At 35.5% G+C, this 27,690-nt stretch overlaps 1 long non-coding RNA gene across 2 annotated transcripts in view; it reads right to left on the reverse strand.

The window, feature by feature from the left end:
• The window catches only part of LOC126818898 (uncharacterized), a 109,917-nt gene that overhangs the window by 61,257 nt on the left and 20,970 nt on the right, over nt 1–27,690 (reverse strand). For both annotated transcript variants that reach the window (XR_008787797.1, XR_007679397.2), the window contains exon 2: nt 21,560–21,682. This is a non-coding gene — a long non-coding RNA (uncharacterized LOC126818898). The remainder of the gene's footprint in view (nt 1–21,559; nt 21,683–27,690) is intronic.

Below are 27,690 nucleotides of genomic sequence, written 5' to 3' on the forward strand. Positions count from 1 at the left end.
ATCGAGGAAGGAAATATAACACTTTATGTAGGAGGTCAACAGCCAAATCAAAAGAAATCTGTTGGTTCTAATGTTTTGTCGAAGTCTATTAAAATAAATGGCAGTAAAGATCTGGGGTATTATTAAAACTAAAAACTAAATTAAAGAGATTATCAAATCGTTTGTTCTTATTTATTTCCGAAATATTCGTTGCTTTCTTGATCACCAACCGCACAGAAATTGTTGATATGTGACGTTTATTGGGCCATATTTAAAATGTCTCTATGAAGCATTGGGGGTATTATGTCCCCTTAAGGTAATTAAATTGCCGACATATTAGAATAGACCATTTCGGGCTTCATAGAGAATTTGTCTCGGCCTTGGTATAATTTAAAAGATGGGTCGCTCTGTTATTATTAGAACACGCTGTATATAGATAAGAACTTTCTAATTTCCAGGAGATAAGAAAATGCGACGTCCTCATATAAGCTTAATTCTTATCAATCATACTGTAGCCGCTCTACTATTTAAACCTTTTGGTCACCATCTATTTACAAAAATGATTAACCTTAGACGAAGCATGTGGTGGTTTTTGCTTCTAATCAACGCTTTCTGCGTACAGGGCTATCCATTCCAAAATGTATCACTTTCATGGGACGCTCGAGTTAATGACTTGGTGTCGAGACTGACATTGGAAGAATTGGTGATGCAAATGCAGCAGGGTGGTGGGGGCTCTGCACCACCCATCCAACGTCTGGGCGTTGCACCATTTCAGTGGGATACCGAATGCCAACACGGGATGAATGCACAGAACACAACATCTTTTATTCAAGATCTAGGGTTTGGCGCCTCCTTTAGTCGTGACTTGCAGCGGAGTGTGGCTGAAGCAATATCCATTGAAGTTAGAGCTATTTACCAAATGTATGCTAAGCAAGGAGTTTACTCGGAACATACAGGTATTAACTGCTTAAATCCAATCAGCAGTATCATGCGCGATCCACGGTGGGGCAGAAGTCAGGAGACATACGGTGAGGACCCTTATCTATCTGGTCAACTCGTACAGGAGCACGTCCGTGGGATGTTAGGTAATCACCCTCGTTATTTCAGGACTGGAACAACATGTATGTGGTTCGACGTCCATGGTGGACCAGAAAATATTCCAGTAAAGAGATTCGCGTTTGATTCAAAGGTTTCTGAACGAGACTGGAGGACAACGTTTTTACCTTCTTTCCGTCACTGTGTAAATAGTGGCTCTACCTCCGTGATGTGTAGTTACAACAGTATAAATGGCATACCGACATGTGCGAACAAGAAACTCTTAACAGACATTTTGAGAAATGAATGGGGATTCCAGGGATTTGTCACCACTGACGAAGAGGCTGTTGAGAACATAATACTAGCGCATCATTATCTGAACAGTACTGTTGACACAGCCGCTGCAGCAATCAATGCTGGAGTAAATCTAGAACTGTGGGCAGGCAAGCTAAAAGTCTTCGATTCTATTGTTGAGGCTATAAACGAAGGAAAACTCGAAGAAGAATTAGTTCGAGATAGAGCTAAACCTTTATTTTATACCAGAATGAGACTTGGTGAGTTTGATCCGCCTGAGATGAATCCGTTTACATTAACCAATACGTCGGTCATTTAATAATCTAATCACCGAGCATTAGCTCTTGAAGCAGCAATGAAGTCATTTGTCCTGCTGAAAAATGACGGCATCCTACCGTTACAACAAGCAACATTTAATAGTGTTGCTGTTGTTGGTCCGCTGGCTGATAATAACACCGAAATTTCTGGAGACTACCACTCTAATCCTGGTAACCAGTTTATAAGCACACCCCGAGAAGCATTTAAATCTTTTTCAAAGGACTACCGATTTGCCTCTGGGTGTATAACCCCAAGTTGTAGCCAATATGATTCCGCGGACATCGAGCTCGCTGTTGAAAAAGTTGATATCATCTTTGTGTGTTTAGGATTGGGAAATTCTCTAGAGACTGAAGGTCATGATAGATATGACCTAGAATTGCCAGGTAAACAGCAACAACTTTTAGAGGACGTTGTACAGTTTGCGGGAGTAGCCAAAATTGTTCTCATCACATTTAATGCTAATCCAACGAATATCACATGGGCACAGAACAACTCTCGTATATCCGCAATCATTGCTGCATTTTACCCAGGACAAGCTACTGGTGCTGCACTTAAGGCGGTTATGACATCACCAAGAACTCCCCAGTTTGGCAGATTACCGTATACGTGGTATGTTTCTGTAGACCAAGTTCCCGCTATAACAAACTACACAATGGAAGGTCGCACATATCGGTACTTTAACGGCGAGCCTTTATATCCATTTGGTTATGGTCTGACCTATACCAAGTTTTACTATGATTTTCTACAAGTATCGGATGTCCTCACTGCCGGGGATGAACTTCGTGGCATTGTTAATGTTGAAAATATAGGAGCTTTACCAGGAGATGAAATCATCCAAGTTTATTTATCTTGGGATGACCCCAGTGTTACATCTCCCCAAATTCAGATAGTAGCGTTTGAAAGGTTCACTGTAGATTATGGTTCAACAGTAACTTATAAATTTACGGTTTCTCCAGAAAACATGGCCGTTTGGACAGATGATAAAGGATGGGTGATCGAGGAAGGAAATATAACACTTTATGTAGGAGGTCAACAGCCAAATCAAAAGAAATCTGTTGGTTCTAATGTTTTATCTAAATCAGTCCGAATCGTTGGTAGTAAGGATTTAGGATATTATTAGAATCGGTGTTAAGCAAATAAAGTACAATATTTTATTATCTACGTCAAAGGTGAAATGGGAAATGTAAGTATACCCTCTCTTATCAAAGGACACGAGAGAGTCAACAGGTGCCTTTTAACTATCTATAAAATCTTCTTAAATTACAAAAATCTCTATATTACTGAAAATATGAGAGACAACTACTATCCCAGTAGACACTGAATTATCACTAAATGCTAGAGATTTTACACTATTTTCGTATAGCTCAGCTCAGGAGCTTAAAAGCAAATACATCTGACTTGAATAAGCCCGAACAGTTTTCCAAGTATGGATGGTGTGATCTGATGGACTCTAGGAGGATCGGACTTGTGGAAAGCCCCGGAAATTGTGGTTACATTTTTGAAATATTTACTTCAGCTAATGGATACCTTTAATTGCTTCTAGAAAGTTTCAACCATGTAACTTTGACCTAATTTTAAGGCGCTGCTGTAGCAATATGGTCAAGCATTGCCGGGTCTGACCAATTGATTTTTACTTGTATGGACGCCCACTGCAGGTTTGGGGGTGTCAAACTTTTTAAAACTTGGCCATTAGCTCCTGGACAGGTAGCTGCGTGTTCTTCTTTAAAGTTTGCTAACGTTTTTGTAATGGGTTTATGGTGTCAACAAACCATTAAAAACAACCTTTGTTTGCCGTGTCTAGATATAGGCAGTTAAGCGCATATTAACAATAGATAATGTTAATATGATACATGTTTTGATCCGGTACATAAACGTGCTCATGAATATCAAATGCACCTAAACAAAATTTAATAATGAAGAGAAACGATTTAAATTGTATGACAAAGTATACTTTCATTATTCCCGTGCATTTATAGCTGCAAAGCCAAATGGTGCTAGACCTGCCATAAGAAATGATGCATCTCTAAACATGGGTTGAACGTCCTACTGTTCTGCACCGACTGGGCTAATGAAGACGGGCATACGCCATACCGTATGCTACGAGTGAATTTTGCCCGGACAGCGGCACTACGGTATACTCTTATTTCTAATTTATTTATGTACACGGCAATATATACACGGGACCTCGGTTTTTAGTGCCATCCGAACGACTAGACACTTTCCTTGACAGGCCCTCCGTCCATCATCACTGATAAGGGGAACAAGGACCTTACCGGGCAAACACCGAGAGCGAAACCGAGACGTCCAGGATAGCAAGCCAGCGTCTTATTGTTGTGTAGACTTATCACAAACATAAGATCAACTCAGTGATACTCAAAAGAAAGATAGGTTGCCTGGCAACAAAACATACGCCCACAGCAGCTAAATCGTCCGACAGTCGACAAGGGTTGTCGCATATTTATTCTTTTGTAGGTAATTAGGGAAATTTAATAGACAATTTCATACCAATGACAGTATAATTTTCGTCGTTTGAGGTTTCACGAGGTTCTAAAAACTAAAACAAGGGCCGTAACTCTGGAAGTAAACTACAGAAATTGTTGAAATTCGACAGTCTTTTTCGTTTTATTAATTCAAATAATGCATATAAATTTCATACAGATCAGATGATAACTTTTGTCGTTCGAACGTTCACAAGGTTCAACAAAGTAAAACAAGGGCCATAACTCTAGAATTAATTGACAGAAATTGCTGACATTCAATAGGCTTCTTCATTTCACTAATTTAAATGATGCATATGAATTTCATACAGATTAAGTGATAACTTTTGTCGTTCAAGCGTTCACAAGATTAAACAAAGGTAAACAAGGGTCATAACTCTAGATGTAATCAACGGAAATTTGCTGAAACTCAATAGACTTGTTCCTTTTTCTAATTTAAACGATACATATAAATTTCATACAGATCGGATAATAACTTTCGTCGTTAGAGCATAAGGGCCATAAATCACGACGTAATTAACGGAAATCGCTGAAATTCAATAGGCTTCTTCGTTGCACTAATTTAAATGATGCATATCAATTTCAAACAGATCGGATGATAACTGTTGTCATTAGAATGTTCACGAGATTCAACAAAGTGAAACAAGGGCAATAACTCAATAACTGAAATTCAATAGACTTCCTTGTTTTACTAATTTAAATGATGCATATAAATTTCATACAGATCGGTTGATGACTTTTGTCGTTAGAGTGCTCACAAGGTGCAACAAAGTGAAACAAGGGCCATAACTCTAGAAGAAAATAACGTAAGTTATTGAAATTAAATAGGATTCTGCATCTCACTAATGCAAACAACATATATCAATTTCAAAACAATCAGATGATAAATGTATTCTGTAGAGTGTTCACAAGAAATTGTGGACGATGGACGGACGGACGGACCGACAGACGGAGGGATGGATGGGGGCGACGGCAATATACGACCATATTTCCATGTGGGCGTATAAAAGGAGATTACTTAGCAAAAGCAAGTATTAACTTCCAATAACGTCTAAAACTTCAAAACGAAATAGTCAAACCCATGTGCAAGAACTGATCCGACAGTGCATAGTCGATCCAAAGGAATGCTCAAATACAAAATGTCGGTATAAAAATTAATTAATAATGAAAGGTGTAAATAAGATTAATGCGTTAATTTTTGATACTGTTTTATGTCTAGAACTAATAAATTAATGTAAATATCTGTTACTTTGATACAGATTCTTGTCTTCTCACATAAAACATACTACTCTAAAGAATGAATTTTCACGAACATGATTCCTTTCGTCGCTGTCTTTGGTGTCATTATAGATGAGTTGGAAATCAAGAATAAAGTTATCGTTTATGGTACCTTAATAGGGGTCGTCCTTATCAGATCATTATAGTATTTAAAAGAACACACATACGAGTCTAGAAATTTTAGGACATTTTCCACTAGACCATCAAAACCTCACCGGAAAGGACCACTTGCCCATTTCACTGACCGATTTTTAGTAAATATTTCTTTAACAAATACCTTTGTTTAGTTACTTTTAACACATATAGATAAAAGGGGGTAATTAAATGCTGTCGATGTAGGGGTCACCTGTTAGTACACATTAACATAATTAACAAGAATATAAAACGACGTGAACGTGATAACGATATGTTCAGGTCAATTAACTAATGAACGAACCGTTAGTAAAACTAATTAACCACTTGAACACCAACTATATCATCAAACAGCTAAATACATAAATGTATATATGTAAATATAGAAGATCAATAGACAATGAGCTAACCGTCTCCCAACACCTTATATTACATAAATAATCAAAACTATATAATGTTCAAATATTGAGAAGATGTCTGGGACCGTCCTCACACACACACCCCACCCCCATTACTAATAACTGTTTGATGTTCTAGGGAAAAGAGTCTCAACACAGTTTCGCCTCGTTCTCGCCCATCGGAAGATGTGTCTCACACTTTCCAAAAATTGCTGAACGTCTGAGGATCATTTTGCATGTACTTTCTGTATATTATGTTTAATAAAAATATTTCGTTGTTTTGCTTGCGGATAATCCATATTACTCTTGGATAACCTAATATATCTTACCCGGGCCGTGGAGGTCAAATGATTCAAATTAAATCATAATATTATTCATGACCCCAACAAATAAACAGATACTAATGAGATTACTTAACTTAAGTAGTATGTTCATGAATAAATTATCCATTTTTACTTTTATAAACTCTAGTCATGACCCTGTTACTATCTTGCTGACGGGGGTCACGGTGGCTAAGTGGGTAAGACGCTGAATCGCTAACCTGGAGGTGGGTGTTCGATCCCTGTATTGGCGGGTGTACCAAAACATTTATTGGATAAATATACTGTGACAACTTGGCTCAGAATGAAGTAATTTGAATGAAATTTTCAATATTTTCATTTTAAATTCTCTATTTTTGAGTTATTATAGCAAGAATGGTCAGCTCTTTATCTAAATCTTACATAGTCTAACTTTAATAGAATCACAACGAACAGTAAACAGCATAAAAATAAAAAAAGGGCTATCTCTCACACATATAAAATAATATTTGTTTCCAAAGACCTTATATCTTCCGAAATACTCCAATGGGCTATATTTTTTGATAATCTACAAATTTTATTACAATACATTTACAAGGCTTCGAATGAACTGTCATTGTCCTTACCGTGCAACATGTGAGTAATGAATGACTGGATGAAATGGGGTTTAACATTCTACTTTTTTTCTCCAACCGGGTTAAAGACGGATATACACCACGCAGTGTGCTATGATTGAAATTTTGGAAGAACAGCAATTGAATTCCAATTTGCAAGAGTTCTTTTACGTGCACGCCAAAGTGTACACGGCATCTCTGGGGGGGGGGGGGGGGGGTTTCTCACCCGAACGACTAGACACTGTTCCCTGCCCTGCAATACCTAAAAGAGTGTGGCTTAAAAATTACTTTAGTGCCGAAAACATTTTAATAATATGACAAAACTGAAGGCTTAAACATACATTATACAAGAGCTAAATCTGCCTATTACAGGTCTTTCTTTAGGTCTGAAATGTTATCTCTGCTCATTATCTAATTTCCCATAATGTATCTTTAAGCATACATTATGCAAGAGCTAAATCTACCTATTGCAGGTCTTTCTTTAGGCCTGAAATGTTATCTAAATTATTAATTAGACATTATTTAACCTATCCAGACCATAATAAACTCTAGATGGCATCACTAGCCTGCGATCTTTAGTGGATTATGAGCCGATTTACTGCATAACTTTCCTTCGCGATTTAACGATTAAGTGGATAATCGAGACTATGCTGTTTATCGTACTGACTTTAGTAATGATGTTCGAGGCTAGGCTGAAATTTCAATCGCTCAGTTCTCGGTTCATAGTGGATCAATTTGAATGAAATTTTCAGCAAATTGCCTTTACATTATCTAGTTTTTAACTATTATAGTGAGAACTGCCAACTCTTTATCGATTCTCCCATAATGTATCTTTAAGTGATGGTGCATGCGACTTTAGCATTACTTCAAAATATACATCTGGATGTATTATAATTGTTGGTTTTCTACTAAACTCAAAAATCCTTGTCAGTAAAGCATTATAACAAAACTTGACATATATACCTGGGTTTTTGCCTTGACCTAATTCCTACCATGACGTCAGATCACTAACGACAGGAGGTTCAAATGGAAGTAAGGACAGAGCGATTCACTTAATGGCCTATTTGGAAGCACAACTCCGTCGACACACAACTGATATTATTTCAACTGCAGAATGACGTTGAACTGGATTCCAACTGGTTGTTTACCAGTTTATTTATAGTCAACAAAAACAACCCACAACATGAGTTGCATCTCGTCACGAAATTTGAACACCAACCAAAGAAACTATATATCAAAAATAAATGGAGATGTGCCAACATAGCAAGTGTCTACCATTCCATTCTTATATTCTAGTTGAGTAGTCTACGTTACTATGGATACCTCGCTTCCAGAATTCTGCCATAACAACGTCGTCCTTGGATTAACATTATGTAATGTGTAGAAGAGGAATGTATTAGTAGAGACTATTTATTGACTGCAACATGTGGCATCAGAAAACACAGATGACTCCATTCTTCTTCGCTGGTACCGCTAGTACTATCCTAGTTACCTCCCTTCAACAATTTTGAATTTCTGATTTACACCTTACATCTCGAACCAGATATTATTAGGCGAATACATGGTTATTTATTATTTTAAAAGGCAAATGTGACCAAAGATTAGCGCAATAAGTGCTATAGCAATGATATAAACAATGTTAGAAGCGTATGTTACTTAAAAATATTATCTCAAAACCGTGGGGTGGGGTATAATAAACCTGAAGGCTATAACTATTTCCCCTTTTGACCATGCTTTTACTTATATGTGCCCGTGTATTTTTCTTACAGTCTATGTTTGTGTAGTAATCCCCCCCCCCCCACACACACACACGACACCTACTCTTGGCTACTTTACGTACTTGATATATAATGAATAAACAATACAGTTGCAGTTTTTGTGTCAAGCAAATAATATGAATCAAAGGAGCCAAAGCTCTTACTCAATATCTTCCATAATATTCGAAATTAAAAACACGAATTAGAATTCAATATTAGCCTATTTCTATCAATATTGAGGTTGTTATCTGTCGTGAAAATTTTGGATCTTAATATATTCAATATTTAATACACAGTGAACATTTTATAATCAGTACACGAGTTGTTTATTCTATGGTTTCGCACGTCATGTGTAATGAATAAAAAAAAACATATCCCAAAAGACATTGCCGAGTAATTACTATTGGCTGATTCACAAACAACAAAATAATAATAATAAAGACGTGTAGAATGGACTAAGCGTAAACGACTGTCGTTCAATTTGGACTATTCATTTATTTCACTGAACATAATTAATTAGAAATTACAATATTTTTTCTGAATTGAATATAAATCACTTATATACATTTATATTGAATTAATATGTGCTTTTAGATTAATTTTGGTCTATTTTAAGGTTCCAAAGAATAGAGCCATACGCCCTTTAATGTCAGAGACAATAATTTTGTCAGAGTATCATCTAAAATAACTTTTCCGAACTCAAGTACGTATTATATGCCTAGACATGTAACGGTTATAATAAGGTCTAAAATAGAAGTCTTGATTGTCATTTAATCTATTATGTTTTTATGTCTCCTTTGTGGTACAACAATTATAGCAGCTATGATAGTTTTGTCCTGGGGGATCACGGTGGCTAAGTGGGTAAGACGCTGGCTCGCTAGCCTGGAGGTCGGGTGTTCGATCCCTGCATTGGCCGAGAAAGTTCATCCAGATTTTCCGGCGTGGCCCTCCCTTGTCAGTGATACAGGACGGGGGGTCTGACAAGAACAGCTGTCTAGTCGTTCGGATGGGACAAAAAACCGAGGCCCCATGTACACATTGGAGTGCACGTAAACGATCCCTTGACAGTTGGAATCCGATATAAGAGTAGGCCGTAGTGCCGCTGCCCGGGCAAAAATTCCCTCATAGCACACTGTATGGCGTATGCCCGTCTTCATTAGCCCAGTTCGGAGCAAAACAGTAGGATGTTAAACCCCATTTCATTTCATTTATTTTTGTCCTTGCTAAAAGATTAAATGAACAATTCTATGATATTAATTGACAATATGTTTCACATTTAGAATTTAGAAAGATTGAAAAATTTACGTATCTATTTGATCGATTCATAATAAGTTACCGATATATAAAAAATATCTCCAACTGTCGATTAGCGTGGGTTTCTGAAATTCATTTCAAAACTATGAAATATATTGAACTACAAAAACATTTTCACACTGAATAATTTGTCCAGCTGAATTTATTGATAGGACAATAGTGAAATGAAATGAAATGAGATGAAATGGGGTTGAACGTCCTACTGTTCTGCTCCGACTGGGCGAATGAAGATGGGCATAAGCCATACAGTATGCAATGAGGGAAATTTTGCCCGGGCAGCGGCACTATGGCCTACTCTTATATCGAATTCCAAATCTTTTACGTGCACGCCAATGTATACATGGAACGTTAGCCGTTCGTCTCATCCGAACGACTAGACAGCTGTCCCTGTCAGGCCCTCCGTCCTGACAAGGGAAAAATCCCGATGAACTTTCTCGGTCAATGCAGGGATCGAGCACGCGACCTCCAGGCTAGCGAGTTAGCATCTTGCCCACTTAGCCATCATAGCTCCCAATAGAACAAGAGATCTGAACTTTTCGTCAAACAAGTATATAAAAAAACGAAACGAAATATAGACTATGTATTTTAATCAGATTTGGTAAAAGGGTGATTATTTTACGTATGTTAACTCTTTCCACGTGATTTGAGTTTTCACCCTATCATACATATCGTTTATCTGAGAGTAAGGATTTATATTCCAGAACAGCCGATACCATCGGGCTACGGTTTTCAGAATCTAGAATACCAAATGATTCTTTAAATAACATACCCTATTCTATCATATTGTGATCAAAATAAAAAAATAAGAAATGACATTTGGAGACGAGGTTAAGTAACTGTCGATCAAATAGCAAAGCAACACGCAATATTATTAGACATATTTCGAAGATTAAAGCGAAGAGAGAGAGAGAGAGACGGGGGGGGGGGGGGTAGTTAACGTCCACTCGACACAAACTGGGTCATTTCGGGACTAACATATGGTTCATCTTTATTAAACTAATTGGCTTGTGTGTAGGAGTCTTGATAAATGGGAGGAAACCGGAGAAAACCCACGAGGTTGAACAGGCGACCCCACTCCTTGTCACGTACAACCAGAGAATCGAAACCACGCCAGGTGACTCAATGACAGACCTTATGATACAACGCGCACGCTCTAGCCATTAGGCCATACACTGTCCCCACCCCCACCATCCGGACCCAGATTAAAGCGGTTAACGACAATGACACTGTTGCTGGCCTATTATACACCTCAAAAATATATCATTATCGTATGTTTTTAGATAGTGGTCTTACATGCCTGATGTTGAGAGGAAACATCGCCATTCTAGAAATGAAATGAACAGCAATATTTAATGTATCAATAATGCTGCAACTCACATAATATTATTCAATTTACATAATTCCTTTTAAATCATATTGATATGGTTAATATCATAATCATGTCAGAACGGTCAATAAACGTTCTTAGTTTTAGAACAATGGCGTCAGTTGTCGTCTGAAATTAAACAATAATCCAGTTCTTCTGTCTGTAAATAAACCATTGGAATAATAATTATAACCCCGGGCGATATTCAATAGTGTTGCACGTGTGTTATTCTGCACGCGACAGTAATAACGATAAGTTATTTACTGTTTCGTCATTTTTAATTAAAATCATTATTTGTTTTTGCTTGAATGAATAGTTAATTCGCTTTGGGAGGTTTTGTCTATCATATATGCTTTTGTAATCTATTCAAATGGTTAATAATATAGTCTCGAAAGCCCCAACCCAATTGTCTCCGATATGACAACAACGAAGGTGAAGATCGTTTATCCTGTCTGACAATCGCAAGATGGCAGTAATTCTCTGTTCAACTTTTGCAGTGAATGGTATTACCACTGGGAGAAAATTTCAATTTCACGCTTTGATTGGTCCCCCCCCCCCCCCTGAAATAGATGATCGGGTCCATCACCCCCTCTCCCTCTTTCTGCATGTCACTGATTTGAGTCAAGATTAATGTTACTACGATTTACCAATATTTTCCACAATTGTCAATTTTCCCGCTGAAATGGATGCCCGTGGCCACCACCCTCTCTGAACGCCACTGATTTGATAGAAGATTAATATTACTATAATTGACCAATATTTCTCACGATTGTCAGTTGTCTTAAAATAATCACGTGTATCTTCAAATCCAGGTAATGTTTCTAGATGCAGTAAAACAGGCTTTATACCATTCCATTTACACATTTACAGTCAGGTTCCGACTGTTTATGCCAGACCATCTGTTGCCTTGCAATAATTCCACACGTTAAAACTTTAATAAGAAATTATCCACGCATTAACGTGGAAGTTTTATTATCGTCTTGAAGGATAACAAGGATTAGAAAAGTATTCACATAAGTATTTATTTACTTTGATGTAAAGAGTTTCTGTATTTTAAAGAGCGTATTTAAAACAACATGTTCATCACCAAAATAACACTCAATCTTATTACATGCGAACACCGTGGGCAGCAAATGTAAACATAAATTTTGGTAGGACTCCAAGATTAGGAAGTTTCTGGTACAATTCTTGTTGTTAAAAGTCAAGATGTTGGCAAAGTTTTGAAATGGTTAAGGTGTAAGATAAACTAACTACGTAGTTACATAGAGAAACTGGTTTCTCTGTTTTAAATAAAAGTAAACGTTATTGGTACCATCGTTGTACATCGGGCGTGGTCGCAGACGTTGCTTAGTACATATTGGTCTACAGGACAAGAAGTTACAGATTGCGCAATAAATAAATGTGAAATGCGGGAATTTTAATTAGGAAAGATTGATAATTATAATAGAACATTATCTCTTAGCATCATTAGCATCCTTAACATGCCAAAAGCAATTATTTTAACGTCTTTATAAGCAGCAGCTGTACCCATCTCTCAATAACCGTGCAGCAATAATGTTATGTTCATACTTTAATAAATTATAAACATCAGTATAAGCTTATCAACAATTATCAGAACTTGTCATCTGAATTATAACACGACATGAAAGCCCTTCTATTGTTCTTCTGGATTAATTGTTAATGTATAGTAGAGACGATTTCTGGGATCGACATTTATTTAATTCGACACGTGGCCTTCAGGTATCACAGACAAAGAGCATGTTACAACTCCTCTATGGTGTACCAAGGCCTAGCTGAGAGAGAGAGAGAGAGAGAGATAGAGAGAGGGGGGATATAATAACATCGTACTTTTTTATTTCAATAATCCGATTTTGTATATTAACCAATATACTGTTAGAAATTAAAAAGGTCAAATTTGACGAAATTTATAATAACTAATATATAATACTGACTACAGGTTTATAGATTTCAGGGCGTTATAATAAAAGGTTGTGTGTATATTTATCTCACCTGGTATTAGTACTGTAATGGCTATAGGTATTATATTACAACAGGATGTTTATATAATATAATAGTATATCTCATAGATAACAATATAGTTATATTTCAGGATAAAAAAAATATCCTGAAAGGAAGTGTGTTTCCATTTAGATGTTTTTGTGTTTCTGTAATCTGATATCAATCAAAATAATGTGTAAGTCAGGTAAGACAAATGACACATTACAGTTAGAATCAAAACAAAAATGTTATTGCCAAGTTTTCAAATAGCCAAAATATTTTTAAGAATAAAGCTTTAAATTATCTAAATTAAATTTCTCTGTAATCGTTCTCGGACTTCGATAAATCACATTAAATTTTATACGGTAATTCTACTTTTCAATTTCGTTTATAAAAAATGAACATTAGAGCACAAGAAAATAAATTCACACATATTGTAGCGTAAAGACGGGTCGCAAACTATAATTGGTGAAACGCGAACCATAAAAGACAGTTAGGGATCAAACTTCAGGATAGACTAAACGACTTAACAATACTTCAACTTGGCTCTACCCGCGTATTCTACTCTAGTAACCCATCAGATCAGTGGTCATACTAACCTCGTGCCTCAAGCATAAACAAACACCTGACTTGATAGCGATCAAAACTAAATAAAACCAAGATAATCATACAAGTGGGTGGCCGAACAACTACAGTACAACACCTGTGTCAGGTAGTCGATCAAGTAGATATTTTTATAGATCTGAGTATAAAATATCCCAGGCATTGCAAGTTATTATGAGTTCCTCAACTTTAGATTAAAACATTTATTTCATAATATTAAGACAAGAACGACTGTCACTACTGGCACCTTCTTTATATTGTTCATTAGATACACACATTGTGTAAGTTAAGAAGTCTTGATCTAGGCCGTTTTTATTTTTTCGATATATATTGTTTGACAGTTCATCAATGGCGCCAGTGTCGATCACTACAACCAAATACGGCACCTACAAAGTCTTCGTGGTCAATTTATTCAACAGCAGTGTATCAACTATGTAACACTGAAATCCAGACATAACCCAGAAACAACACAAACACATCAAGACCAAAGCTAGTGGACAAATGTGCTTCGAATTCCAATAATAATTCTTAGACATAAGCAATATTCCTCGTGAGCCAAGATGTACACAAAACTGTAAATCGTTCATCGCATAATCGTTCTCCATATTTACATTATTGCGATATATTATTATTATTATTATTAGATACAACTATAATCTAGACATGCACCATGCAGCTTGACTTACCTAGGAAATAAATAAACAGTATTAAAGCCCAAGCGATGAAGTTTAATCGAAATTTCTTTCACCAAGGTCACCTAGTTATCACTTCTACGTAGTAAATAAGCACAGATCGTAAGTTTGGAGAAGACTATGAACAAAATATACACCATTATTAATCTATAGGTGGTAGGCGGGGTTTCCATTCCTCAACAGGTATTCGTCTGTCCGTTAGATCATCTCCTCAAAATATCCAAAATAGACAAGGTGGAAAAACAGAAATGATAGAATGTTTGGCAAGAAACCGAGATAAATGAAAGAGTGCAATGAAACCAGGCTTTATTTTAGAAGCGTAATAATGTGTTAATCATTTTATCATAGTTTGTTGCATTATTACATGAATTGCTTCACTGTGAGATACATACGGTGGGTTTGCTAATCAAGTCTCTAAATGTGTGTTATATGAAAGATGCATTATGTAAGGTTTAGATGAAGAGATGACCATTCTTGCTATAATAGTTTAAAAATAGTAAAATGAAGTTATGAATATTTGTAGTTTTGACAAGAAATAGTCGATTGGCAATTACCATTGCCATGGTAATAAACGAAGTCTCGATTGTCAGGTCTTTAATTTAATTGAATGACTTCCATTTTAACGTTGTGCTACAACCGAGTTAAACATTGCCAGTAATATATATGTATTGATGCAGCTATTCAATTTAATGTAATGGGGTACGTGTGTATCGTCTATTTTAATGGAAAGCCAACGATATTATTAAATTAAGATCAAGGTTGCAATGAACATTCCATTTCAGATTGAACGGGATCCTTGATTTGATTACACAATTGAACCATTCATAAATCGAGAACCAATCAAAACATCTTTTAAAATGTTACATCTCCTACAGCAAGAAAAGGCTATTTATTCGATTCCAGAAAATAAAAGAAATAAAATAACCATTGACTGTCCGTTTCTCAAATTTTTACGTGGAAAAACGAGGAATCTCAAGAATGCGCCAAACAATTTGTTTGTAGAAATTAGCTTCACCCAAAAACGTTATCAACATTTTCCACTAAAACCGTTAAATGTAACCCCTCCATTGATTGTATGCTTACCAATAGCGCAGACATCGGGTATTGGGGTTAATCTTGCCTAGCAACCATTTCGTGCTGGAATTGAGTGGAATTGGTCAATCTAAGACCTTACGTCAACAGGTTATTGAAGTCTTGGAGAAGTGACCTTTGATTCTCGCCAGACTTATTAAAACATCGTGTGGCATCAAAAATCAGACGCCACTTATACAATGACCAGAATTACTTATAGATAAAATATTGGATATCAAGAATTACTTGTGTTATGGTTTGAAATAAACCATATCATCATGGTAACTATGTGTTATACTATAGTTATATTATTGACTTATTACTCCATATCAGTTAATACATATTAATAGAACTCATCTGAGAAATCAGACAATGTGATGTAATAAATTATACTATTGTTTAGAGACAGAGTTAAGTGGGTATATGATATGTGTTTACTAGAATATGAATGCTCCTCGGGATGAACATAGGGCTTAACAATCCATGTTTACAAAATTATCATTATATTATTATTATCCTTATTTGTCAATCCTGCTTAAGTAATATCTCTACTAATATCTGATACTACACTTTTCCAAACTGTGTTTGGTTATTGGAACAGTGAATTTCGGTTTTCTCTAGGTTTGGGGGAATTTTAAGTACGAGCGTAAGACTAAGAAAAAGACCAGGGACGTGAGCCGGTTGGAGATCAGTAGAAAAGGTCCATCGAATACATTTTCATGCTCACCCCTATTGAAGATTTATGAATACGCCCCTGAATTAAATGTTTTAAGGCTCGTGGTTATATATATATAACCTAACAGCAAACAAGCTGAGTTAAAAGATCAGGACAGTCATTGGAATGGTGAATGTGACCCGTGGACCAACAGGAATATATATTTCAGATCAAGATGGCCCATGTTACGGTTTATCAAAGATTTAGTGGTGGCACTAACTTCCGTAATATGGGATATCTAACTGAACAAAGTAAATGCGGGAGCTCTTGGAGATTTGTGAGTGGAAAAAGGTTGGGAACCACTATAATATATGATCTTACACTTCCTGTTGACACTATGTAGTAATCACAGATTCATCACAAGATAATGTACGGTTTATAAAATAATAACATTCCTAACATCAAGGTCAAAGGTAATGGTTGCTCATTTGAGATGACTTTACCATTTATTTAGATGGTGGTACGTCTGAAGATAGATCTATTATCAATGGCCGAGTCTGTTTATCAACTGTTATTTCCTTTCATTGTATCAGTAGGCGATGATTTGGATGCCTTCAGTACGGCTGGTATTTAGAAGATATTGACCATATGGCCGATCACTTTAAACAGATAATCTGGGGTTCTGTTTAAGTGCGTTGGCGAATTAACTGTTCCGAGAAATAATCAACCACCGTCTCACTCAAAAACCCTGGCGGCTAAATAAAAAACACACTCGGAAATCGACCTTTTTTCTAGAGCAGAATCAATAGAGAAGGGTTAATAAAGGCAGTGATGTAGATAATTCAATACATCAGGTCCTAAAAACACAGCTGATTTATGCGATTAGAATAAAATCCAATAAGTCAACGCCAATACGACATTCGAGTTTAGTGCATGTCAGCCAACCTGCTTTTAAATCATGATCCATTATCACTTATAAGACAGGTTTTCATATTAAAGGGTTTGTATTCCCTGGTTTCCCCCCTATTATACTTCTACGTCAATATCATGATTCCGGTTTATAATGGAATGACGTTTTATAACCATATAGTTTTTGCGCTATGTCAATATACCCTTGAATACCATAGTGATTGTTCCTGGAAACCCAAGATACAATCACGTCTCTATTTTGTTCAGACATTTTCTGTCAATGTTATCGTCAGAATTACATTTTTAAAACACCTTTTGTGTCATTTATTGCAAATATATCCATCTAATGAAACATCTAGAATTTGTCAGTGGGTGGACGTACCTGAAGTGGTTCAGTTGCAGCACTTCCCACTTACAATTGACGGATTTTTAAGTAGAGTAATAATGACAGTTGTATGACGCAAATGGATAAGAATGCAAACAAACTTGATATCGCGTCAACAGTCTTAAAGGACAACGTTTCCGTCTCCGAATTAAACATAGTGATAGAATAGGTTCCAAGAATAACTTATCGCTCTCTTGTTGGTACAGAAAGTAGGGCGTTAAACTCCATTTCATTTTATTTCATTTCTCTTGTACAATTAATAACAATAGTTCCAAATATAACTTATCACCCTCTTGTTGGTACAGACAGTAGGCTGTTAAACTCCATTTCATTTCATTTCATTTCATTTCATTTCTCTTGTCCAATTACTAACAATAATAAGTCTCCTGTATTTGCGTCACATCCGGAACGTGTGTGCAGATTGTATGGACCAAACAATAGCAAAAATTATATTTTCAGCACGTTTAACCTTTTCTGACATGGTGGATGGCAACATTATCAATTAAGATTTCTTAACACTAAAATCACCAGAATTATATATGACAAGTATTTAAAATATGGTGGTATCAACCTTATTCTTTGATATCTTTATATTTGGCTTAAAATTAGAATATAAATTCAATTTTAGATATATTTAGCATCTTGATTCACTTGAAACATCCCCCGTCATAGCGTACTATTTATACTTTGCTATACACGCCTGAGAATTGAATGTATTGCTTAAATATTTGAAACATTTTTTTGGAACTGAGTCGAGGTATCAGAGGAATGTTGTAGTAACTTGCCATGTGAAGATGACACCAATCTTGCATCCACCAGTTGTTTGTTTATTTGTTTATATTTGTGTTTACAGGAAATAGATAATTTAATTGTATCATTCAATATATATAATGATAGTATTCACTGTAAATTATGTATTATCTTGGTATTAAGGCGTATGATTAGTAATTAAGTGGGTGTTAGGGTTGCGTATTTATTATATTGTTTCAACCGTGTGCCGGACTACTTAAATAATATCAAGGTTGTTTTTATTGCCAATGAAAACGTTAACACAATTTGATCCGCTACTGATTAAAAACATGGCGATTATTATCAGATAATGTAGCATGAAATACTTTCAGCAGATCTTCAACGAGATATTCACCTTTTTATCACATTAACACCGATAACGTGAACCTAGGGTTATTTTATAAAAGATTTATGGCTACTTTCACGTTTTATTTATGGCAGTTGTTGATTGGAAGATGAAGGATGGTTCTTTGCGGGATTAACCACTTGATTATCTGGTCTTATAAACAACTAAAGGAGAATTGATCGGTTCATGCCAAACAATTCGCTACAACTGTCTACCTCAACTGCTCATGGCGCAATATTTATCGGCCATCGATATTGAAGGTTAATTATGGGAGACGAATTGGGCATTGAAAATTTAAATGCTCTTAATAAAGACCAAATAAACCCCGTTTCTTTCAAGATATTCGACTGCCAATCAAGAGTGTGAGAATGGAATATGAAATTTGTGGTATCAAGAATGACAATGTGAAACTGAGGGACATGAAAACCCTGGAGGTTAGACAGACGGCCCTACTCGTTATCACGAACAGACCTGGGATCAAAATGTTGGCCCACAATAGAACAAAAACACATAGCAAATGTTGGCCTACAATAGAACAAAAACACATAGCAAATATGTCTACAAATTAAAGATATTCATGTTTATATAACCTTCTACGCGTTTATCTAACATGACATTACAGAATTTCCAATAATTTTATTCATCTTTACCATTTACATGCAAGAATACGATTTCAGATACCGCTTCTTTACAAAAAGTCATTCGTCTCTGTTCACATACGAGTCCATAAGTTTAAAATAATCGTACTGAACTCACAAAGTGCTAGATTTTCTTGTTAAAACTTTAATATACATTATGCAAGAGCTAAATCTGCCTATTACAGGTCTTTCTTTATGGCTGAAATGTTATCTAAATTATTAATTAGACATTAATTAACTTATTCAGACCATAATCAACTCTCGATGTCATAGCTAGCCAGCAATATTTACTGGATTTGAATCCGATCTGCTGCTCAACGCTCATTAATGATTAAATCGAAAAATGGATAATCGAGACTATGTTTTAATCGTACCGACTTTAGTAATGATGATCGAGGCTAGACATAAAAGCTAATATCTCGGTTCAGAGTGGATCAATTTGACTGAAATTTCCAGCAAATCCATTTACATTATCTAGTGTTTAATTAGTATAGTGAAAACTGCCAGCTCTTTATCTAATCTCCCATAATGTCCCTTTAACTAGTTAAATATTTTTCTTGTTAACCAATTAACTCCGTCCAGCCCTGCATATCTTTAACAACAGAAGATTAGAACAACTGTAATCACCACAGTTCTTGTAAAATACTATATAACGGAATATTAGTGTAGCCGTCATCGTTTGTAGTGCTACTTATTCCTGATTGAATTATACAACTAATTACATAATCTAACATGTTGCTCTTAAACTCTGATGTTGTTGTAGATAGTGCAGCCTATTAACTCAATGGATCGTAAATCAGGGAATATTGGCACCACTTTCAGGAAATTGCTATAGAAGAGATAACAAGACATTCAAATGAATTCCAGGAATAGCTGTGATTATGTTTTCGTTCGGTTTTACGGTGACGTTTACAAACATGATTAAGAGGGTTACATCTGGGAATCCCTACTTCAGACGTCAATGATTGATGATTGGTTTAGAGGTTATCACCAAAAGCTCTGACACTCTCAAATCTCAAAACCGAATAAGAAATCAAATCACATTTTCAATGAAACACTATTAGATTGTTGTAGACACCATTTATATTTAGACGTAACATAAAAAAAAGTTAAAACCAGAATATAACCGTCCTCTTCCGCTGCTCGTGTGCTCAAGATGGCAATCAAACGAGATCTTAACGAGGACTTATTGAACGGTGTCTTCCTGTTAAAATGTGTTTGGGTAACCCAGATCAAATGACAAGAGTTTCGGTATGAAATATAAATCAACTCTAATTTCCACAGCTAAACGTTTTCTTGATTTGTCTGAAAGGCGCACTAATTGGAACAACTTCTCGGTGTTGATACGGACCAATCAAAATGCTGGAATTAAACTTAAAGACTAGGGCCTCGGGTGATAAATTTACTCAAGGTTTCATCATTCTGTTGTTTTGAACTTTTTGCGAGAACATACAATGTTGAATCATAAATAACTCTTACAAAAGGCCACAAAAAGGCAAATACACGTTCATAAAAAATTATGTCTAATGGAAGGTCAGTCTGATTAAAACACAGATTCTATTTCGTTTCGTTTTTTATACTTCAAAATTTCGTTTTACTTGCCTTTACGGCGACTTCTTGGCGTGTCATGCACGGAACTTTGGGTAACCAACAAGAAACGCCAACGCCGATTGATTAATCAATGCCTGACATCATAGGGTCAAAAGCCGCTCGTACGATCCCTGATACGACCTTCGAGTACAACTAGTCAGATCTTCATGTAGTGTAGGTCATCGAAAGTATAAAAAAACGAAACGAAATATAGATCTGTATTTTAATCAGATTGATGGAAGGTATATTATATTTCATAACAGCGCACCAAATAATATATAAATCCGAATTATGGATCAAATTCTCATACCAGAATGCACACAAAGGCGCTGTAAACTGTGTTTAATAGAGATTTGTTTCAACATTTCACAAAACCTCAAAAGAACATTTTTACCAAAGACATCGAAATAGTAAGCAAATTCTAAAATTAAACACACAGAAATATGAAATCTAAGACCAATTGCTAATAATAAAAACAACATCCTTTCACTGCTGAAATCAGACCTGTTTCAAACCAATAAAAGAAAACTACAAGACAATTAAATATTTATAAACAATGCCTAGGTTGTATTTATATTACTAGTGTTTACACAGTACTTACCGTGTTTGTTTATTAGCAACTATATTATGATAGAATTGATTCTCTGTCGTCGATTTAGCTGTTGGAATCTGATCATCTATAACCCATGTTTCTACCATAGAACCTTTACTCCCAAAAGATACTCTGAAAATATAAGAATTCCCAATACGTTCATTTTAGACAGTCATTTTGTATAGAGACAACCCGAATAAAATACATGTACATAATGAAGTTAATTTTAAAAATAAATTTTTATACTGCCTTACTTATCCGAGCAGTTTGCAAATGTTGTCACAAAGTTATTCTTTCGTACATAAAGCAAAATATGTTGAGAAAGAGGAACACTCCGGTGTAATTAAAGGGAATTGTTAAAATTCGGCACAATTTTTCGTCTTACTGGTTTGAACCATACGTGACTTTCTAGCAGTGCGAGAGCGTTCACGGGATTCTACAAAGTGAACAAGGACAATAAAGCTGGAAGTTGTTATCAGATATTCAATGGACTTCATTAAGCAATGATAAATGTAGTTTTTGTAGTGTTTTTAAGAGGTGTGGGCGATGGTTCGACTGACAGACTGCAATATACTATCGATTTTTCCGAGATTACACTAAATTTAAAAAATATGGATTCATGAAAAGAGAAAAAAAAACATGACCACTTTTATGTACCGGAAGTTGTGATGTTGATCACCATAGTAACAGAATTTGAATCAATGATATTGTTAACCAAGTTTAACACTGTGTCAACACATCATGCAAGATAAAATTCACATCATGATACATAATCAATGATCATCGTAGACTCTCTTTATATTTTACCTGTAAAGAACTCCAATCAACAAAAATATCTAAGTTTGAAAAATAGGAACTGACGTATAACCCAGTCTGACTGCAGTGCAGCTACGGTTGATTGTCGATTACAATTGATTTCGTTAACTGACCAGATAAAGCTAATGTTGAGATATAATCGTTTGTTTAAAGGGACAATAACACTCTTGCTGGCTTGACAGCTCCAGAAAATAAAAATAGCCTTATTCTAAGTACTAGATGTGTTAGTGTCCTACCTGTTGTGTAAATTATCCATTAAATCCTGTTTTACTTGTCCAGAGGGTTCAAAAATATTTTTAAATCCAAGTCACATTTGAAAAGCTTTACGTCAGGCTTTTCAAATCATTTAGTTGAATTTTTCCAATTTTTTTTAAATTAGGTGTGTTAAGATGAAATTTGTATCATCAATGAATTGGAATATTGTAAAATAGTACAATTTGTTGACCAGAATAAAGATTGGGACATATTAATCAGTTACAACAAGAGTGGTATTGAGCCTTTAAGTGTCACACAGTGACCCAAAACCGAAACTAACATTTTTTAAGAAAAGAAATCGAATCGTATACAGTTATACGGCAGTTTTTTCAAACATAAATACATTTTTTGATTGGAATTCTTTACAGGTAAATATATAAAGAGAGTCTACGGTGATCATTGATTATGTATCATGATATGAATTTTATCTTGCATGATGTGTTGACACAGTGTTAAACTTGGTTAACAATATCATTGATTCAGTTTCTGTTACTATGGTGATCATAAAAACAACTTCCGGTACATCAAAGTGGTCATGTTTTTTTTATGAAAGCTTTCATAAAAGAATCATCACCGGAACTTTACGGTGTGATTGTCTAAAACTAAGGTTCATATTATTCTCTTTACTACAATCAACAATCATTATTCAAATTTCAAACTTTGCAGCTGTTTTGGCAATCTGGGAAAGTGAAAGCCCTATTAAATATGCGCAAAAAGGCTAGGGGCGGGGGGGGGGGGTGGTATAGGACGGATAATTAGACCCGAAGAAAGCAGCAAGGGCGGGTTCATGCGCGTCGGTTCTCCTCTACTCTGAAGATATCCAATAGCGCCCGTTTTGATACACCAGTGTTAAAAATAAGCGCATAAGCTTTAAAAAAGAATTTACAACAACTAAAAAATCCAGTTAACGAGAAAAACAGTGAGTCCTTTAGGGTCTGTGCTTAAGGGAAGTCACAAAAGAAAGTCCACCTCGATAATAACATTGTTGAATTGGTACAAACGCTGCAAATTATCCTGCATCCCTACTTGAAGCTATATATATATATGTAGAAATAGATATTTGTGTATGTAAGTTGCGGGAATAAAAAGAAAAATGATAATCACTAAGCGAATAAATGTAGGATTCCATATTATTATCATGATAAAATGTTTTGGATGTTCTTCAGAAATCTATCTCATTGTAAAGGGTGAAATGATATACAAAATGGCACGACTCATTCTCACCTCGGAGATCTTTATATTGACAAAGAAATTCCAGGGCATTGATCAAATATTCAACCATAAATCTGTGTACCATATGTAAAATATAGATATGAAGAATATTTGTTTACTGTATTTGTTGTATTCTATAGAGAATTATCTGTATAGTATTGTGGAGCCACTATATGATTACTTTGTCAATAATGTGGTTTCACGAAGGTCAGTGTCTTGTTGCCAAAGTTAGATGTTGGACCTGTCAATCATGAGTAGTGATATTGATAAACAAGTTGATTGATATATGTTGATTTCTTGTACAAGTAATACGTCAAATAGACGGTGATGAGATTTTCCGTTGGTCTAATAAATGCCATTATATGGATATAATTCTCATACGTCGCCTGTGTCCAAAAGAGTAGTCAAAGAAGACATTTTAAAACACTCGAATTGGCATCATGCAACATGATCGAGTATGTTGGCGTGAATTGCATGCAGTATTTGAAGTTCACACTTCATCCATTACCGAGCAATACCCGATTCATATAGTTATAATCCGCAATGATATCCAATGCATAATATGACACGTTATTAAGTGAGGTGTGTTGAATGTTATCTTGTGATAATGAGAGACGGTGAGGGGGACAGGGGAATGAAATGAGGTTTAACGTCCACTAAGCAAGTCTAACAGAATGATATTTTTTTATTTCAGTAATTATCACCTGCTCTAAGTATAGGTCAATCCTCGGATTTTCGGTAAAACCGGTGCGCCTAAGAATATCTTAAAAAATAAGCTTATATATTTTTTTTTAAAAATTGGTTACATATATTTCCTTGATTGAATTGATAATGCATCTTTAAGTGATATCAGAAAATATACAAACATCATAAGTAGTTCTAGAAAATGTTTTTGAAACAATATTTGACACAACATTAACTACAAGACTGATTTTGTGTAACTCAGCTTCAATCATTAAATGGAAAAGGAACCGTTGGAAGAGGTTAAAACGACTGTGTTTTTATTATTGCAATGGTTCACGAAGAACAATGATGTGTCTGCTATTTATGGCACTCCTGTTTAGATTTATTAAGAGAATAGTTCATTAAAAGACGTATTTATTAATAGCACCCAGGAGTCTCCTAACAACTTGTAATTGCACATTAGTGCTTAAATTCCAAGCACCGCATATTCAACGTAAGAAAGTTTACCGAGGTATTTACGGAAAATGACGGGGGATGATTCCTGTTATGGGAAAATACCCTATTGCAAGAAGCATCTCAATCATGAACATAAGCGTATTTGAATGGGGAACGGGGGCATAACACCAACCCATCACAGACCAGCCATATAGATGGGACGCAAAACAAACCCGAGGTCTCGTGTACACATTGGCGTGCACGTAAAAGAGCCCTTGACAGCTGGAATTCGAAATAAGAGTAGGCCATAGCGCTGCTGTCCGGGCAAAATTCCCCTCATAGTACACTGCATGTCGTATGCCCGTATTCATTTGCCCAGTAGGAACAGAACAGTAGGACGTTAAACCCCATTTTATTTCTTTTCATTTTATTGTATATTGTAAAAGCTTGATGAAGCTCTTTGCCAGCTGTCGTATGACATTTGCGTCACAATATATATCTCAGTTCTCTTGAATATTGCGCAATATGTGGCCAGTGTAACTGTCGTTACTGTAAGCTGGAACATAGAACGGAACAAGCATATTCACCTCAACAAATGAACAATCCTCTTAACCAAATTACCATCAATTCAATTCAAGCTGACTGGAAGATCATTGGTTTTATTGAAGCAGACACGAAGCCGGTAATTATCCGAACGAGGACAAAGAATAGCGTCATTGTGACCTTAGTTTCGTATCTTATTGTCATCAAAGGGCTGTTTCCTGGATACAGGAAACATGTCCTGTTATCAGGAATAATGAAATCTATGCAAACTCCAGAAATAACAGAATAAAAGAACTGTGGGATACTATGCAAGTAACCAATTGTCAATGTTATAATTAACTGAGATGGATATAAACCGACTATGCCAAGCCAAAGGTATAGATAGAAGTTGATATTTATTTCATCAGTTTATTTGAAGGAAGGGTTCGTGCCTATGAAGTACAATTTGTCCTAGTTTGTAGTGGATTTTGACAATGGGGCAATAATAAGTGGAAGTTCTTTGTGGTGAAAAAAATAACATTCGAAGAGAGTAAACCTGTTTTTTGAATGTACCATTTGGTTCACAAAAGTTCACATTGTGTTATACCAATAAAGACAATTCGACACGACAGTTGCAGTTTTCAGAAAATATGACATTATGTCAAACCGCAGAACATCGGGATAACACAAAGGTATAAATGATACCAAAGACTCCCCAAGCGGTGTAAATATGAATAAAACAATTGCACTTTGCACCCGAGAATCTCTAAGGTACAAAATTACATCTGAAATTCGCTAAAACCAATTTCATTTGAATTCTATCCACCACCAATTATAAGTGAGAAATATTTCTTAGTTCCTGGTTTATTGTATATAGATCTGTCTGTATTTAAAGATTAAACAATGATTCCAGACACTTCCATTTTTATCCAAGACAATTGACTATCGTTTTATAACACAAATTCAAACAGTCAAAGATGTGAATGTTTTCAAATTCCCGTTTTTTCATATTCAGATTACTACCTAGATTGACCATAGCTTGCTTTATGTCTACAAAAGTCTGATAATGTCTACTTGAGTAACAGAATTAGTAACTATTACAGTACAATTCTGGTAGTACAGCATTATTTCAGCCATTCCAGAAAAAAATTAATACAATTCAAAATTGTTAATTATGTGAACTTTCAAGTAAATGAGTAGATCTATATGGACTGTATACATGCCCAAACAAGAGAAAATACAGTGTGGTACCAGGAGTTTACCCCCTGCATCGCTACTAAGCCCAAGCCCAGATTTGAGGAATAATATGCTCAAACTTATTTTGCATGGCATGGTACAAGATGAACGTAACATGATCTCTCAAACTATGGGCAATGACGTCTTCTTGTATAGGACGAAACTCAAGTAATTTGTTTATAACGATTTCTACCTTTAGAATGTTGTAAAATGATTATATACAGTAGATTTCAAAAATCCAAATCATCACTGAAAAGTGACATTAATTTTTTTGTTTTGTAGACTTATTATTAATGTACATTATAACAATGAAAATTAAATATGTCCGTCAAGTTAAATCTCTGTTAAAATGTGGTAGCAGTTGTTCTAAACAAATCATTTTGTATTGTTTAATATAGTAGCCATTGGTGGTCTCTTGATCTGAAAGTCAGTAGTACTTGACCCGTAATAAAATATTGAACTTCGAACATGGTCATAAGGGTCATCGTACTTTTTCATTCGAGATCATCATGCATCGTTTGTCTAACCCGTGATAATGTGGTTAAAATAGTCCACCCGTTGTTCTGATAACTAGAAACAGTCTAAATTAAATATGTTGAATCGAATAAAGAAATGTAATCGTATTTTCTATTGGTTAACTTACAATCAACAATTCTGTCATTAAGTCAAGAGTCGTCAATCCCCATTGCGTGTGACAAGAACATCGCCTCATCTCCTTTCCAAGTTGTACATAAAAGCTGGATAGGGAAAGCCCACAAGAAATCAAGCCTCAATTCACATGTCAGACAAGAGATTGGAACATTTGATTTATTAGATCTAAATCGATCTTTGTGTTGATTAAACACAATTCATACAACGAGTCTTATGAATAGATTGTTAATTAGGTGATTGAGACAGTTCTGTTTGTTAGGTTTTAAAGGTGAAATACCAGATACATACTATTTAACTTAATTAAACGATGTGTAGATAGCAAATATGGA

The sequence above is a fragment of the Patella vulgata genome, chromosome 4 (genome assembly GCF_932274485.2).
Source record: "Patella vulgata chromosome 4, xgPatVulg1.2, whole genome shotgun sequence".
NCBI classification, from domain to species: domain Eukaryota; kingdom Metazoa; phylum Mollusca; class Gastropoda; family Patellidae; genus Patella; species Patella vulgata.